Source organism: Magallana gigas, chromosome 2 (assembly GCF_963853765.1).
Source record: "Magallana gigas chromosome 2, xbMagGiga1.1, whole genome shotgun sequence".
NCBI classification, from domain to species: domain Eukaryota; kingdom Metazoa; phylum Mollusca; class Bivalvia; order Ostreida; family Ostreidae; genus Magallana; species Magallana gigas.
Genome location: NC_088854.1, coordinates 2364956 through 2382419, shown reverse-complemented (window position 1 = coordinate 2382419; position 17464 = coordinate 2364956). Strand labels below are relative to the sequence as shown.

The window sequence follows — 17464 nt, the reverse complement described above, 5'->3', positions numbered from 1 at the left end:
TAGTCAAACGGATCATATTACCAAATGATTCTATCAGTTTAATCAAATTTGACCGTTTTGTTTTCTCATTAAGGTCAGGTCAAGATCACTACCTTTTTCCTCAATTTAAAGGATGACAAGTATTCCTTTTAAAGGAATGATCGGCATGAAATACCATTGGTCAACTCTGTAAATATAATATACGCTACATGCAGTAAAAAATATATAACACCGTTTTAATGATTTTCGAAATGGCAAGGCATGAATGATCTTTACACTTAGTAGGCGAATCATCCTTCCGACTAATATTCTTCGCATATGTGAAAAAAAAGTGATTTGAATCTTTATGTATGTAACCCTATAAATGTTTTATTTTCAGGGTAAAATGAAAAGAGTAACGTTTATAGTAATCTATGTTTAATTACAGATTTAAATAAGGTTGTCATTGCATAGTAAATAAAAAAGTGCAAGGCGCAATGCGTGCGCAAATAGTTAAATTTGCCGGATGCCTCATATGGACACAACTGTGATGGGCCGAAGCCGATCACAATAAAAATAAGTGTAGCTCTTTGTTGTTCTGTAGACGTTTGTTTAAGATTTGAAGATTCTATTCTTCAATAAAATGATAGAATATCAGAATGTCTATCAGCTTATACTGCTAAATTGAAATGAATATTTATACTAAAATTGATATTGTATAGCCCGCATTTCCTCTAAATTTCTTAAATTTTGAAGAAATTTTGATTATTTTTTAATGCTTCCAATGATAAAATATTTTTGATTTTTATGTATTATGAAGACTTTATATAAAGATATAAATTGACAGAAAAGCTAATATATTAACCATTTTAAAATAAGAGAGAAAAACAGATTTTAGTGATTTTTTCTCAAAATTAATGTATAGAATGGGCGCTTTAAAAAGGTTATAAAAATGTAATTTGATAGGCAAATCATATTTTAAAAACATATTCTGAAACCCAAGTATCATATCATTAGTTCACATTAGTTAAAAAATACAACATTAATGTTATTGTTTTTAAAATGCTAAAACAGACGCATTAATCTGCAGCAATACTCAATTGCGAAACAGGTGATATTTTCCTACGCCAATATTACGATAAAAATATAGTACTTGTTCGATTCTAAAAATGATTATTTTTTCTATGCCAAGTTGTATGATAATAAATAAATAAAGAAAAATATACTATTTTAATTTCCTTTCATCTTGATTTAATGAACAATTAATCAAATTTACGTTTGACAAGTCGAAAACCAGAAAAGTATTCTCAAAGACGACTGATTAGAAATTTGTCATGAATCTAACATTTTTGCAATCTTTTCATTGAGAGAGCATTTAATCCAATAACACTGTATAAATGCCCCCTTGATTTCGACGTTCTCTTTTTTAAATCATACTAATTTCATGAAAATGAAAAGAAAAACTCATCAGAAATTTAAAGAAATGTATTGTTAAATATTAATTATACAAGCTTTCAAATATACAGTATTGGTAACTGTTTGGACGAAATAGTAATACTGAAATATTGCATTACCTTTCCACTTTTTGAAAATGGCATTTTAGATTAGTAAACAATTTATGAATAAAAAGAGGAATTGCTCAAATGAACGTGAGGTCGTTTTTTTTTTCTACATGTATATCTTAGTTTGTGAGTCTACATAAAGAATTGTTGATAATCCTTTTTTTTAAAGTTATTTATTTAGATTTTTGTGATGTACTTTGTTCGTATCCTTTTTGAGAAAACTATGATTGACATTTTTCAAAAGTCTGTAAGTTTGACCAACTTCCATCTCGAGGTTAAATTATTAGAAGAAGTCCTGAATAAGAGAAAAACACAAACGTCTGTTAATAATAATTTTATTGTCCATCGCTACACTGCTGAAATGTCTGGTCTGATACCAGATATTTCGGATATTCTAGGGATTGGTGTGCGAGTCATTGGTTAATTCTGTGGAATCGTAGTTGTCGAGATCGGCGTTGTAGTGGTTGTAGATGGAGACCGGGTAGGGCGTGTATTCATTTTGTCTGTCATACTCCAAGAACTACCGATGATTACTGGAATGATTGCCAAAACAAACACAACAAGGATAACTGGAATAAAAAAATGAAAGAATTTAGGAGATTGCTCTTTGGTGTATCTGTAATACGCGATGAACATTCAAATAATAGCTAACAGGCAATGAAACTAATTAACTAATTAAAGCCTTTTCCCTAAAGAATTAGATATGTTAGGATTTTCAGTGAACCTTTTTAGTTGACTGTTACTTTTATCTTCAAAAGATACACAAAAGAATTTAAGTTCACTGTATACATGTATAAGGAAAAAGTAAAGACGATTAAGCATTTAAAAAATATTGAACTGATGGACCTGGTATAATTAATAGAAGGATGTTCGACTGGTTCGGAGGCACAGCCAGCACTGGACCCCTTGGATATTGGTAGTAGACACCCTGTCCGTAGGTCTGCTGGTACACTGACTGAGAGTTGACGGCTGTCCCGAACAGGAGGGCGACAACGAGTACAGCATAAATTAAAATGGTCATCTTATCAAAGTGTTCTCCGAACTCTCTTTTACCCTGCAAAATTATAGCATTGAATGACTTATTTTTGACGTCGTCGTGTCAATAACTGCCGTCAGGTGAGCAGACAAATTGAATAACGCGCGTTAGCGCGTTATGATAATTTGTCTGCTCACCTGACGGCAGTTATTGACACGACGACGTCAAAAATAAATCATTTAATGCTTATATTTACATTCCCTTACTGAGGAAATCAATTGTTTACTTAAATAAATCGATATAAAGTGCAGATCACGGAGGGAGTGAATAAGTAACAGCAAGAACAGCTGTTTTGTAAAACCGGTTTAAACTGGTTTTCACATAGACTGTTGAGATAAGATCGACGAGCATGAAAATATAATCCGTGATAAATAACTCTTGAAATGTTGCTTTTAACAATAAAGTCAACTTTTTTGTTGAATAATTATAAAACATGGTGTTTTGACAACATTCATGAAATACATTTTTTAACTGATAACATAGAAATAGCCGTTTGAGAACTACTTATGTAAATTACTCGTAAATTCATACGCAGTGAATAGGTGTTGCATTTAGAGGCATTTAAACATCACGGAATTTAATGGAAAAACACAGTTGAATGTAAATATAATATAAATAAGGGTTAAAATTCATATCCTAAAACTGAAGTTACAGTGTAACTTGCAAATTTATCAGAAATAAAATATAACATATTCAACTTTCAAAAACCTTACACACATGCTTAATACCAATCTCAATCTCTCTCTCTCTCTCTCTCTCTCTCTCTCTCTCTCTCTCTCTCTGTGTTGTCTAAAACATAAATTTAATCTCTTAATCACTTTCGAGTCACAAATTTAGTTTAATTTATACCATAATAAAAACTTACCGACGATCTATGCCAGTTGAGAACACTGTAAATGTTCTTGTAGTGTGTTCTTGCGATACAACAAATATGATTCGAGCTTCATCGGGTCATTATGGGTCATTACTCATATGCTACACGTAAGTAGTATATCTAATCAGAATCTTCATTTCACAGAAGATTTGTTTTGACAAATGAAAATGCAATACAACTTGTCAATGTAGATGTACAGAACGTAATTTGATCCGTCAATGATTTCTTATGCACTCCCTCTCTAAATATAGTTTCACATCGTGATATTGGGTGTTTTTTACGTGTAGCCTAGAGGTAACGGTACTACCTGTATAACGGATGATTTATAGAGCGCAGAGCCCTGTCTTGTACCCGGTGGTCTTGCCTAGCAATTAATTCTAATTAATTAAAAGTCATACCGGTGTAACTGAACTTAAAAGACTAAAACAGAATGTGCATCTTCTAATAATGAGTCCTAATCACTTCATATTTCTGTTGTCATTACGAATTTCAGGTCTGCATTACTAAATTATTTTCAACGCATTAAAATCCCAATCTTGGCTGAGGTGTTCTACAACAGGCTTCAGATATTCAGCTTAAACAGAAATACCATGAGTTCTCAATATCTAAAGATCTAATTATAACGTATTGTGAAAAGAGTCTAGATGCGTTTAAAAAATATGCAATGCTCTAGTGGTTGAAACTTTGATGATAGATACTTTATAGGGAGCCGGGTGGTCAAGGACTTGACCATCAGATTTACATATTGTTTACACATAATAGTTGTATAGATGAATACTTTCATGGTTTTTCCCAATAGTATTTTTTGATATCTTTGACTCGTAAATGCTGATAGCGTGGACATATTAAAACAAAGTGATTTCCATCTTCAATTTTGGATAAAAAAATTCACATATTCTGGTATTACGAGAAATATTTTTATGGCGTCCACTTTCTATGAATACATTATGTGATGACATTCTGATTTTACTGAGTTGTCTTTTTTGAAATATTAATTCAAGGAATGGGTTTCACAAAATAACATTTTAGTGAAAAATGGCCAATAATGTTTCTTTGAAACATAAATCTAGATGAACTTTTTATATCTGAAATGACATTTTGCACAAAAGCGTCCATAATTCTTTGCTTTTTAGGTTAAAAATGGCTTTTATAACAAATTTTATCTTGGTCAGCCCAGATGTAGCCTAGACCAATTCGAAACAATTGTCCTTTATATTTGACACCCAGTTTGATACATGTTTCAATTTTTGTTAACTTTATACTCTTCTAAATTTTTTTCACTGCGTGACATTATAGTAGAATTTCTACTCTGTAATAATTTAAACCAAAACTAAAAAATCCAATGTCAAAAAGAGAGAACATAGATTTAACATTTAAATTAAACTGACTAACATTAGATCTTTAACAGAACATTGCTTTTCTGCCTGGACTGCCTAATTGTTTTTTGTGTTACATAAAATTCCCATTATAGTTCAACAAAACACCAAGATACATAAATTTATCTACAACTTATATAGGTTTAGTATGTCCATGTATATGTCATTTTTCGTTTTCATGGATTTTACCTCCATTTTTAATACGACAATTTTAGTTTTATCTGAATTAATGGCCAAGTCCCATTTTGAAGCCTAATCAGTAAACGTATTTAACATTAATTGAAATTTACAGATTCGGCAAAACACACGATGTCATCAGCATACATTAACGTAAAAAGATTTAACTCTTGTACTTGCAAAGGAACATTACTATTCTTAATGAACTCCATTTCTAGAACATTGATATAAAATGAGAAAAGAATGGGGGTCGAGACCTCCCCTTGAAGAAGAAGACCAAGTTTTTTTTAAAACGTTAGATAACGCTCACGGTGTCTTAAAACTGGATTTCATATTATTATGGGGGATGTGCGACCTCCTTTTACATTTGAGGATAAGAATGTAAACATTTCTTGAAATGGCTTGTGTCTGCCCGAAACTGACCAAAATTGTTGCCAAAAGATATAAAAGCACTGAATTTGAGATTCTACATGTTGTTTTGTATGCAAATTATGCATACATGAACAGAACAATGCCTGTTTAATCAATTAAAACAGCTGTTGAATTGTGTAGCTACAGACTTATTTTGAAGATTTAAAAATCTGAAAGAAGGGGGTTCATTGGTGTCCTCTCCGCAACCATTTTACGAGTTTTAGGCCATGATCGTCATGATTGAGCGAGAGTACTCATTGACATCCCTAATTAATGCTAATTAATTCCAACCAGATACACGCCACACACACTATATACCTTGACTTATTTATGTGTATGAATATGTATATTCAGATAGTTAAATCATACAAATAGAAAATTTTCTTTTCCGTAAGCATGTAATTTTTTTATTTACTTACTTTTTATCATTTTTTTATTAGCAGAGATGCGTTATAAGCGACAGTTTATATGTGATAACAATCAAGATTGTTGAAATAGTTTCTACATTCATGATTTGTACGTACTATTCAGAGGAAATTATTGAAAGTCCTATTTCAAAATTCAACACATTTCAGCACAAAACGTTATCATTTTTTATTCATCAGTTCTCTGCTACATTTCTGGGTTTAATATCTCATCCAGTTGTCTTAATTATCTCCCTTATCCACTTCCATCAGGTGTGGTAGTTGTAGTCATAGTTGTGGTCGAAGTAATTGGTATCGACGTGGTCGGTGTAGTCATAGTCGTAGTCGAGGTGGTCGGTATCGAGGTGGTCGGTGTAGGTGGACGTGTTTTTATTTTGTCAACCATAATCCAGGAACTTCCGACCAATGATGGAATCAGTACCACGACCAGAACGACTAGGACAACTAAATAGGAACGTTAGGTATTAAAAAGTTGTGTAACAAATAATTTTCTGGTTAATCTAAGTTTACTCATTAATATTATTATACTTTCATGTTAAATACTGAAATCTGATTGGTTTAGACGCAGTTGGTAATCCGTTCTATTACCCTTAGCGTAACTATTTATTTAATGCTGTATTATCAGAAGGTAATAATTTTTTCATAAAATCTTTCTCTTACCTTATATGTTTATGACAATTTACAGATTTATTTGTCCGGTTTTGGAATATTTGGTATTTAATATGCAGTTAAGGAATCCATAAACTGATGAGAATACAATTATAACCCTTGCAATATGGGTTGTTTTCGTAATCAGTGGGTAATTTTAGATACAACTGTCATCGTGAAATATTTAAGACACTCAAACAACTTAATTTAGATGATTTGAGATAACGAAAATGAAAAGTGCAGACTTGAAATAGTATATTAGAATTGCAATTCTTACTTGGTATAATCCAAATAGAGACGGGACTCCTTGGGTATTGGGAGTAGACACCCTGTCCGTAGGTCTGCTGGTACACTGACTGAGAGTTGACGACTGTCCCGAACAAGAGAACGGCGACCACGAATAGAGCGACGTTGGAAGATGTCATTATGTTTAGTTTTTTAAAATATCAAAATCCTGAAAACGACCTGTGAAATAAAATTTGGGATTTGAAAATGTATTTGCTTTAAAAATGCGAAACAGCTGTTACTTTTTCGAATGTTTTCGGTTAAAGATTCAAGTCAAATTCAATTGATAATATATGGCTATCAAAAGGTTTTTGTTTTAATAATATTCAGTATTCTCTTCTGCATGTAGCAATACATTATGCAGCGACGTCCTTTATTTAAATGCTTTATATCATGTCCGTCCTGTCATATATTCTTTAAAATAAAAAAAAGTTAGAGTATATTTCATTCTGTATTGAGCAAAAAATCATGTTCTAACAGATGCACAGAATAGCTGTGCTGTATTTTTAGACAGATTAAGTCTAAACTCTTAAAGTGTGACACACTAATGTATAAACTCACCTCCGAATTATTCCAACTGATTCATCATTAGATTTAGGGACGTTTATTGACTAATGAGCTGAGAGGGGTATAACGTTTATTCGTCGGAACGGTCTCAAATCAAAATAATTTTTCCGTTGCCTTTCTTAAGCAGAAGATGAATACTGGCGAACTAATTTGTAATCATCTATCATCTATGCACTTTATTTATAACCGAAAATACCTTGGGGATAGTCTAATGTATGCTCTCTCAACAGTCGGTACATCAGCGCTATATAACTAAGTGACTGATTGCGGTATATACGCTTACCAAGAATTATCAAAGTTCGTTGACTAACGCCATCAAATAAAAATCATAAAATCGAAGAAAATTAATTTTACGTTAATATTGTTAGGCACCCGATGTTTCGCTCTGAAGGGAGGTCCATTCGAATATAGTCCAATAGAACCTCATTGTTTATATTTTCAAATGTCTGTATAAGGAATGAAATCAAGTAATAATACTTCGGGGGGGGGGGGGGATCCTGTATACAAAAGTAGTCTTTGTCTCTCCATTATATATACATATATATATATATATATATATATATATATATATATATATATATATATATATATATATATATATATATATATAATTTTTTTTTTTGAAGACACGAGCCTTGCTAACATGACAAAGAATTGTGAGCCCGCTATCTTCCTTATACCTCTAGGAATTTCAATTTATCATTAGAAATACATTCCAAAAGCATTATAAATAATAAAAACAGAAAATAACATTTGACCAAAATCGTGACCAAACCCCTTTAGTAAATGCAAATTCCACAATTATTGCAGGTAGTTAAGTTTGTCAAAATTGTCTTTCAGATTTTGCGAGGGTTTGAAATGCAAACGTTTTACACCTAAAGTGTCTACTAAAGGCCCTGAAAATTTATTTTCGACAAAAATGTTATATAAAAATGAAGATTTTAAGTTCTCATAGGAAATATATGTATTACCTTTTAGAAGTACCGACTTTCTGTTTATTACATGTATGTTGATATAGGGTGTGTTTTCATGAAGCTCTTGACTTCCGGTTATGGAAGAATGCATAGTGATGAAAAACTAGACAGCGTTGTTTGTCCGAAAAGCACGAGCTTAGATTGGTAAAGGTAGTTTAAAATACTGGGATTTTTATACCTTGCGTATTTACATACTGTATACTGAGGTGTCAATATGGTTTAGGGTATAAAATCTTTGAACATTAACAAAACTGAGGAAAGCGCCAAAAACAAAATGGCGGGATTTACTTCTGTACTATTTGAAGTTAAACTAGAGGAGGTGAACTTGTCTGTGAGTGTCATTTACAATGAATACCCACAGAAGTGCTTACCTGACAGTTTTAAGAATCCATCAGGACCAAATGCAAAGAAACTTGATTTTTAAAAGATCGACAATTTCTTTTATGAAACGTCACGCCGGATAACTAGGGTGAGATTAGAAGCCTGGATACCGGCTTTAAATAAGTATATTATATTAGATAGTTAACAGGCAATGAAAAATTAATTAAAGCTTTTCCCTACAGAATTATATGTGTTAGGTTTTTCAGTTACCCGGCCAGTTGACTGTTACTTTCATATTCAAGAGATGCACAAAGAATTTAAGTTCACTGTATATATGCAAAAAGTAAAGACGATTAAGCATTTGAAAATATTAAACTGGTGGACCTGGTATAATTAAAAGAAGGATGTTCGACTGGTTCGGAGGCACAGCTAGCACGGGGCCCTTGGGTATTGGGAGTAGACACCCTGTCCGTAGGTCTGCTGGTACACCGACTGAGAGTTGACGGCTGTCCCGAACAGGAGGGCGACAACGAGTACAGCATAAATTAAAATGGTCATCTTATCAAAATGTTCTCCGAACTGTCTTTTGCCCTGCAAAATAAGTTGACTTGCAAATTTATCAGAAATCACATATAACATATTCAACTTTCAGAAACCTTACACACATGCTTAATACCAATCTCTCTCTCTCTCTCTCTCTCTCTCTCTCTCTCTCTCTCTCTCTCTCTCTCTGGAGATGTGTGGCCTAAAACATAAATATAATCTCTTTTGAGTTACAAATTCAGTTTCATTTTTATTATAATAAAACTTATCGACGATCTGTGCCAGTTGAGAACACTGTAAATGTTCTTGTAGTGTGTTCTTGCGATACAACAAATATGATTCAAGCTTCATCGGGTCATTAGGGGTCATTATTCATATGCTAAGTAGTCTATCTAATCAGATTCTTCATTTGACAGAAGATTTGTTTTGACAAATGAAAATGCAATACAACTTGTCAATGTAGATGTAAAGAACGTAATTTGATCCGTCAATGATTTCTTATGCACTCCCTCTCTAAATATAGATTCGCATCGTGATATCGGGTGTTTTTTATGTGTAGCTTAGAGGTAACGGTACTACTTGTAAAACGGGTGATTCATAGATCGTACAGCCCTTTCATGTACCCGGTGGTTTTTCCCATCAATTACTTCTAATTAATTAAAAGTCATACCGGTGTAACTGAACTTAAAAGACAACAGAATGTTCATCTTCTAATAATGAGTCCTAATCACTTCATATTTCTGTTGTCATTACGAATTTCAGGTTTGCATTACTAAATTATTATTAACGCATTAAAATCCCAATCTTGGCCGAGGTGTTCTACAACAGGCTTCAGATATTCAGCTTAAACAGAAATACCATGAGTTCTCAATATCTAAAGATCTAATTCTAACGTATTATGAAAAGAGTCTAGATGCGTTTAAAAAATATGCAATGCTCTAGTGGTTGAAACTTTGATGATAGATACTTTATAGGGAGCCGGGTGGTCAAGGAATTGACCATCACATTTACATATTGTTTACACATAATAGCTGTATAGATGAATACTTTCATGGTTTTTCCCAATAGTATTTTTTGATATCTTTGACTCGTAATTGCTGATAGCGTGGACATATTAAAACAAAGTGATATCCATCTTCAATTTTGGGGGAAAAAAATCACATATTCTGGTATTACGAGAAATATTTTTATGGCGTCCACTTTCTATGAATACATTATGTGATGACATTCTGATTTTACTGAGTCGTCTTTTTTAAAATATTAATTCAAGAAATGGGTTTCACAAAATAAAATTGTAATGAAAAATGGCCAATAATGTTTCTTTGAAACATAAATCTAGATGAACTTTTTATATCTGCAATAACATTTTACACAAAAGCGTCAATAATTCCTTGCTTTTTAAGTTAAAAATGGCTTTTATAACAAATGTAACGCTCGGAACGCTTGTCTTGTGTTGAGAACAAAACGATGTAAAGTTTATAATTTATTCAACCATAAATAACATGACACAAATACATGTAACAACGCCGTTCAAAAAGAAAATCAGACAAGTCTCAACCCTTGGGACGATGGCAAAATCGATACAATTACCGACACAAAATTATATCCTATACGTAAAATCCCCCGACCAAAATAAAACTTAAAGGCTCTCGATAAAATACGAAATAATATCTCCGCTACTAGTTACAACTACTAGTATACAGCGAAAATATTCCCTAACTCTCTATAAATCGAAATAACTAGTACTGAACTAGTAAATATGAATTAAACTAGCACTATCACCAGTAATAATAATTAATTAAACCCTATTACTATAAATGTACTTCAGTCACTTAGATACTGAAATAGTACGCACCTTATAATATGCTGCAAAATTTGTGTGTACTTCCCGACACACAACAAAACGGAGAGAGCACCCGTTTCTCAGTGTCCCGGGTATTTATAGAGTGCTAAAAGCAGACGACATATTACAACCAATAAGATAAGTTAATCCCATCCCGTTAAAAAGATTATCCAATCACAGTTAATCCCCATCCCGTAAGAGAATCTCAGTCTCGTATCAATTAACGTGAAAATATTACAGTACAGTAAATAAGTAAAACAATTTAAAGTTAATTATTAAACACAAAAATAATAACTTTAAGTATTTTATAATCGATATAAACAAGTAAATTAAATTTATCCGCCAAAAGGTACTTCGTTACAAAAATAGAATACGGAACTATGGGTAATTCCGAGAAAGATGAATAAAAAAAATGGCGGAAACGTAAACAACCAAGGCATGTGTGAGAAAAACAAAGAACTACAGGAAGTGCACTGCCTGTCGTAACCAACTACTTTAAGCTGGAGATGACTCCCGACGGGCAAAGGTACTAATAAGAAAGATTATTTATTTATATGAAAAATATTTAGGCCCTAAATAACAAATGCATAATACATAGGTCAAGTGCTACGTCACACTCGTCACCGGAATCATACCGATACACAGGCAAAACACTAAGACATCGAAAACATTCACACAGAATTAAAATAAACGGAATTAGGGCACCATAATGTTACACAAATTTTATTTTGGTCAGCCCAGATGTAGCCTAGACCAATACGAAACAATTGTCCTTTATATTTGACACCCAGTTTGATACATTTTCTAGTTTTTGTTAACTTTACACTCTTCTAAATTTTTTTCACTGCGTGACCTTATGGTAGAATTTCTACTCTGTAATCATTTAAACCAAAACTAAAAAATCCAATGTCAAAAAGAGAGAACATAGATTTAACATTTTAATTAAACTGACTAACATTAGATCTTAAACAGAACCTTGCTTTTCTGCCTGGACTGCCTACATGTAATTGTTTTTGTGTTACATAAAATTCCCATTATAGTTCAACAAACACCAAGATACATAAATTTATCTACAACTTATATAGGTTTAGTATGTCCATGTATATGTCATTTTTCGTTTTCATGGATTTTACCTCCATTTTTTAATACGACAATTTTAGTTTTATCTGAATTATTGGCCAAGTCCCATTTTGAAGCCTAATCAGTAAACGTATTTAACATTAATTGAAATTTACAGATTCGGCAAAACACACGATGTCATCAGTATACATTAACGTAAACAGATTTAACTCTTGTACTTGCAAAGCATCTTCGCTAGCCAAGGGTTTTCGGTCCACTTTGCTCCCCATTTATGGGGAGCAAAGTGGACCGAAAACCCTTGGCTAGCGAAGATGTTGCAAAGGGACATTACTATTCTTAATAAACTCAATTTCTAGATCATTGATATAAAATGAGAAAAGAATGGGGGTCGAGACCTCCCCTTGAAGAAGACCAAGTTTTTTTTAAAACGTTAGATAACACTCACGGTGTCTTAAAACTGGATTTCATATTATTATGGGGGATGTGCGACCTTCTTTTACATTTGAGGATAAGAATGTAAACATTTCTTGCAATGGCTTGTGTCTGCCCGAAACTGACCAAAATTGTTGCCAACAGATATAAAAGCACTGAATTTGAGATTCTACATGTTGTTTTGTATGCAAATTATGAATACATGAACAGAACAATGCCTGTTTAATCAATTAAAACAGCTGTTGAATTGTGTAGCTATAGACTTATTTTGAAGATTGAAGATTGGTGTCATCTCCGCAACCATTTTACGAGTTTTAGTCCATGATCGTCATGATTGAGCGAGAGTACTCATTGACATTCCTAATTAATGCTAATTAATTCCAACCAGATACACGCCACACACACTATATACCTTGACTTATTTATGTGTATGAATATGTATATTCGGATAGTAAAATCATAGAAATAGAAAATTTTCTTTTCCGTAAGCATGTAATTTTTTTTTTTACTTACTTTTTATCATTTTTTTTATTAGCAGAGATGCGTTATGAGCGACAGTTTATATGTGATAACAACCAAGATTGATGAAATAGTTTCTACATTCATGATTTGTACGTACTATTCAGAGGAAATTATTGAACGTCATAATTTCAAAATTCAACACATTTCAACACAAACGTTATCATTTTTTATTCATCGGTACTCTGCTACATTTCCGGGTTTAATATCTCAGCCAGTTGTTTTAATTATCTCCCTCCATTTCCTTCAGTTATGGTAGTTGTAGTCATAGTTGTGGTCGAAGTAGTCGGTACCGTGGTGCTCGGTGTAGACATAGTCGAAGTCGAGGTGGTCGGTATCGAGGTGCTCGGTGTAGGTGGACGTGTTTTCATTTTGTCAACCATAATCCAGGAACTTCCGACCAATGATGGAATCAGTATCACGACCAGAACGACTAGGACAACTAAATTGGAACGTTAGGTATTAAAAAGTTGTGTAACAAATAATTTTATGGTTAATCTAACTTTACTCATTAATATTATTATACTTTCATGTTAAATACAGACATCTGATTGGTTTAGACGCAGATGGTAATTCGTTCTATTACCCTTAGCGTTAGCAACAAGCTTGGCAACGGGTAACACAGCAAATTGTTACATGCGTAAATTATGCGCGTACTGTTCGCCGTAGAATTCACTTCATATCTAGTATATAAAAGCAGTAAAATTTTCTTTAAAATTAAGACATTCAGTATAATAAAATAAATAGTGCCTGTTTGGGAGGGTAACTATTGAAATTGACACCCCTCGAAAAACATTGTCAACCTCCGCTTTGCGTCGGTTGACAATGGTTCTCTCAGGGTGTTAATTACAACAGACACTCTCCCAAACAAGCACTATTTATATAATGCTATATCATCAGAAGGTAATAAATTTTTCATAAAATCTTTCTCTTACCTTATATATATATATATATATATATATATATATATATATATATATATATATATATATATATATATATATATATATATATATATATATATATATGAGACCATTTACACATTTATTAGTCCGATTTTGGTATATTTGGTATTTTTAATATGCAGTTAAGGAATCCATAAACTGATGAGAATACAATTATAACCCTTGCAATGTGGGTTGTTACCGTAATCAGTGGGTAATTTGAGATACAACTGTCATCATAAAATATTTGAGACACTCAAAACAACTTAATTTAGATGATTTTAGATAACAAAAATGAAAAGTGCAGACTTGAAATAGTATATTAGATTTGCAATTCTTACTTGGTATAATCCAAATAGAGACGGGACTTCTTGGGTATTGGGAGTAGACACCCTGTCCGTAGGTCTGCTGGTACACTGACTGAGAGTTGACGACTGTCCCGAACAAGAGAACGGCGACCACGAATAGAGCGACGTTGGAAGATGTCATTATGTTTAGTTTTTTAAAATATCAAAATCCTGAAAGCGACCTGTGAAATAAAATTTGGGATTTGAAAATGTGTTTGCTTTAAAAATGCAACACAGCTGTTAATTTTTCGAAAGTTTTCGGTTAAAGATTCATGTCAAATTCAATTAATAATATATGGCTTTGGTTTTTTTTTTTATTACAATCAGTATTCTTTTCTGCGTGTAGCAATACATTATGCAGCTACGTTCTTCATTTAAATGATTTATATCATGTCCGTCCTGTCATATATTCTCTAAGATAAAAAAAAAATATGAAGTTAGAGTATATTTCATTCTGTATTGAGCAAAAATCCTGTTCTAACAGATGCACAGAATAGCTGTGCTGTATTCTTTGGACAGATTAAGTCTAAACTCTTAAAGTATGACAAACTAATGTATAAACTCACCTCCGAATTATTCCAACTAATTCATATCAGATGTAGGGACGTTTATAGACTAATGAGCTGAGACGGGTATAACGTTTATTCGTCGGAACGGTCTCCAATCAAAATAATTGTTCTTAAGCAGAAGATGAATACTGGCGAATTAACTTACAACCAACTATCATCTATGCACTTTATTTATAACTGAAAATACCTTGGGGATAGTTTAATGTATGCTTTCTCAACAGTCGGTACATCAGCGCTATACAGCTAAGTGACTGATTGCGGTATATACGCTTTCCAAGAATTACATGTATCAAAGTTCGATGACTAACGTCATCAAATAAAAATCATAAAACCGAAGAAAATTAATTTTACGTTAATATTGTAAGGCACCCGATGTTTCGCTCTGGAGGGAAGTCCATTCGAATATATTTACATTGTAAAACGTTTCTTTTTTCAACATTAATCCAGTTATATTTCTCTTTAAAACATTAATTAGAAAAGCTTAAAAGAGGTATCGAGCGCACTTGGTATATTATTTTGTATACAATAAAGCGCTTTAAAATCAGTACCATTTCTTTTTCTATTTATTATATTTTATACTTTATTCAGTTAAATGTATTTTAAAGGGGTATGGTCACGATTTTGTTCAACCGCCCCCCCCCCCCCCCCCGATTTTAATGTTTACAATGCTTCATTTAGGCATTTCTAACAACCAAAATTTGAGAGTCATTCGGTGAGTTATTAGCCAGTAACAGAGCTTACAATTCTTGTAATGTAAACAAAGCTTATGTTTACATTTTGAATGTTGAAGTCAAAATTCCAGTTTTTAGACCTAAAACACAGGGGCTTCGTATCCGCTTTACACTCTATGACATATATATTTCCTTAATCGGTTTTGTTCTTTTTCTTTATTTCACTTCCATTTGTTTTTACATTCATGATTATTTATGTGGTCTTTTACAGGGCCAATCTTCCCTACAAACTTTCACTACGAATTATCTTACTAGTACAACTTAATTAACAGCAACCCCAATTAGCAAGTTAATTTTTTCGCGTTATCTTTCAGCACTTCTTCACAGACCGTCCGCTGCGTCGGACGGGATTTTTCTTTCTCGGGCTCGAATTCTTAAATATAAAGATGTAGCTGCCACATTTTGATCCGGTGTTTAAACATTATCTAGTTTTTATATATTATTTAGTTTAGTTTAGTGCTAGTTTTGTAGATGTTTTTCTTCTTTCTTATGTAGTTTTTATTTTGTTGTCCTGAAGAAGGGACGGGTTGTCCCGAAAATTTGACAATATTTTACTTTATTGTTCGTGTCGTTGGTTATTTTTAGTGCTTTATATATATATATATATATATATATATATATATATATATATATATATATATATATATATATATATATATATAAAAAATAAACGGTATATTATTTATATATATGTCATAGAGTGTAAAGCGGATACGATGCCCCTGTGAGCGGATACGATGCCCCTGAGCCTAAAAATGAATGTGTTAACCGCTAGGTATTGTTATTGTATGCCTAAAATGAATAAGAAAATAGCCAAATCGGCTTGAGAATTTATTTACCAGTTAATTAAATCTATGTAAACAAAAACAGGACACGAGCCTTGTTTACATGACAAAGAATTGTGAGTTCGCTATCTTGCTTATAACTCTAGGAATTTCAATTTATCATTGGAAAAGCATTCCCAAAGTATTATAAATAATGAAAACTGAAAATAACATTTGACCAAAATCGTGTCCATGCCCCTTTAATAAATGCAAATCCACAATTACTGCAGGTAGTTAAGTTTGTCAAAATTGTCTTTCAGATTTATCATTGGAAAAGCATTCCCAAAGTATTATAAATAATGAAAACTGAAAATAACATTTGACCAAAATCGTGTCCATGCCCCTTTAATAAATGCAAATCCACAATTACTGCAGGTAGTTAAGTTTGTCAAAATTGTCTTTCAGATTTTGCGAGAGTTTGAAGATATTTCTTGGGTTTGCAATAGAAATGTACTTATTTAAGTATATAAATCACATTTTAAAAAATAATCTTTTATGAATTATATTTTGAAGGTTTTGTAGTGTACATATACTTTGAATTCAATTTATTTAGTCTGTGTCTTTGTACTAGAAGCGAAATAAATGATTCAAGTTTAGTCCTTTCTTATTATTCTAAACACTTACAATGTATCATCCTAGTCCCATGTATTCAGACTTTGTTGTATTGCTTGCCCAGTAGTAACGCACTTGCGGCCGCCAAACATCTTTCCACAAAACAAAACCACTGATAAGTCATTTTGTTACAGCAATTGTCATGTTTTATTGATCAGTTATCAACCGTTCATTCAATGACACCATCTGGCATTCATTCAAAAAATAGTGAACAAATACAACACTTCAGTATGTTTGGCTTGCCAACTTTTACTCTTTATTTTAACTTCTTAACTACATTATTTAACAATATTTGATTATCAAATATAAACAAGCAAGGGAAGATAAAGCCATAAACTGCTACACCCCTACCCAAACGCCTGACAAAAACTTTCATGATATCTTTAATTTTGATTGACAGCTTCAT

The 17464-nt window shown here is 32.4% G+C and overlaps 3 long non-coding RNA genes across 3 annotated transcripts; all 3 read right to left on the bottom strand.

Annotated features, from left to right (window-relative positions):
• Nucleotides 1-1808: 1808 nt before the first annotated feature.
• Nucleotides 1809-3624, bottom strand: LOC105339532 (uncharacterized). Its single transcript, XR_004596323.2, has 3 exons — nt 3422-3624; nt 2367-2574; nt 1809-2089 (listed from the first exon to the last, which is right to left on the bottom strand). It is a non-coding gene; the product is annotated as an uncharacterized lncRNA (long non-coding RNA).
• Nucleotides 3625-5884: 2260 nt separating this feature from the next.
• Nucleotides 5885-7448, bottom strand: LOC117681725 (uncharacterized). The gene is made up of 3 exons (XR_004596322.2): nt 7314-7448; nt 6745-6932; nt 5885-6263 (listed from the first exon to the last, which is right to left on the bottom strand). It is a non-coding gene; the product is annotated as an uncharacterized lncRNA (long non-coding RNA).
• Nucleotides 7449-13074: 5626 nt separating this feature from the next.
• LOC117681724 (uncharacterized) lies at nt 13075-17161 on the bottom strand. Its single transcript, XR_010709999.1, has 3 exons — nt 17071-17161; nt 14317-14504; nt 13075-13473 (listed from the first exon to the last, which is right to left on the bottom strand). It is a non-coding gene; the product is annotated as an uncharacterized lncRNA (long non-coding RNA).
• Between the last annotated feature and the right edge of the window lie 303 nt (nt 17162-17464).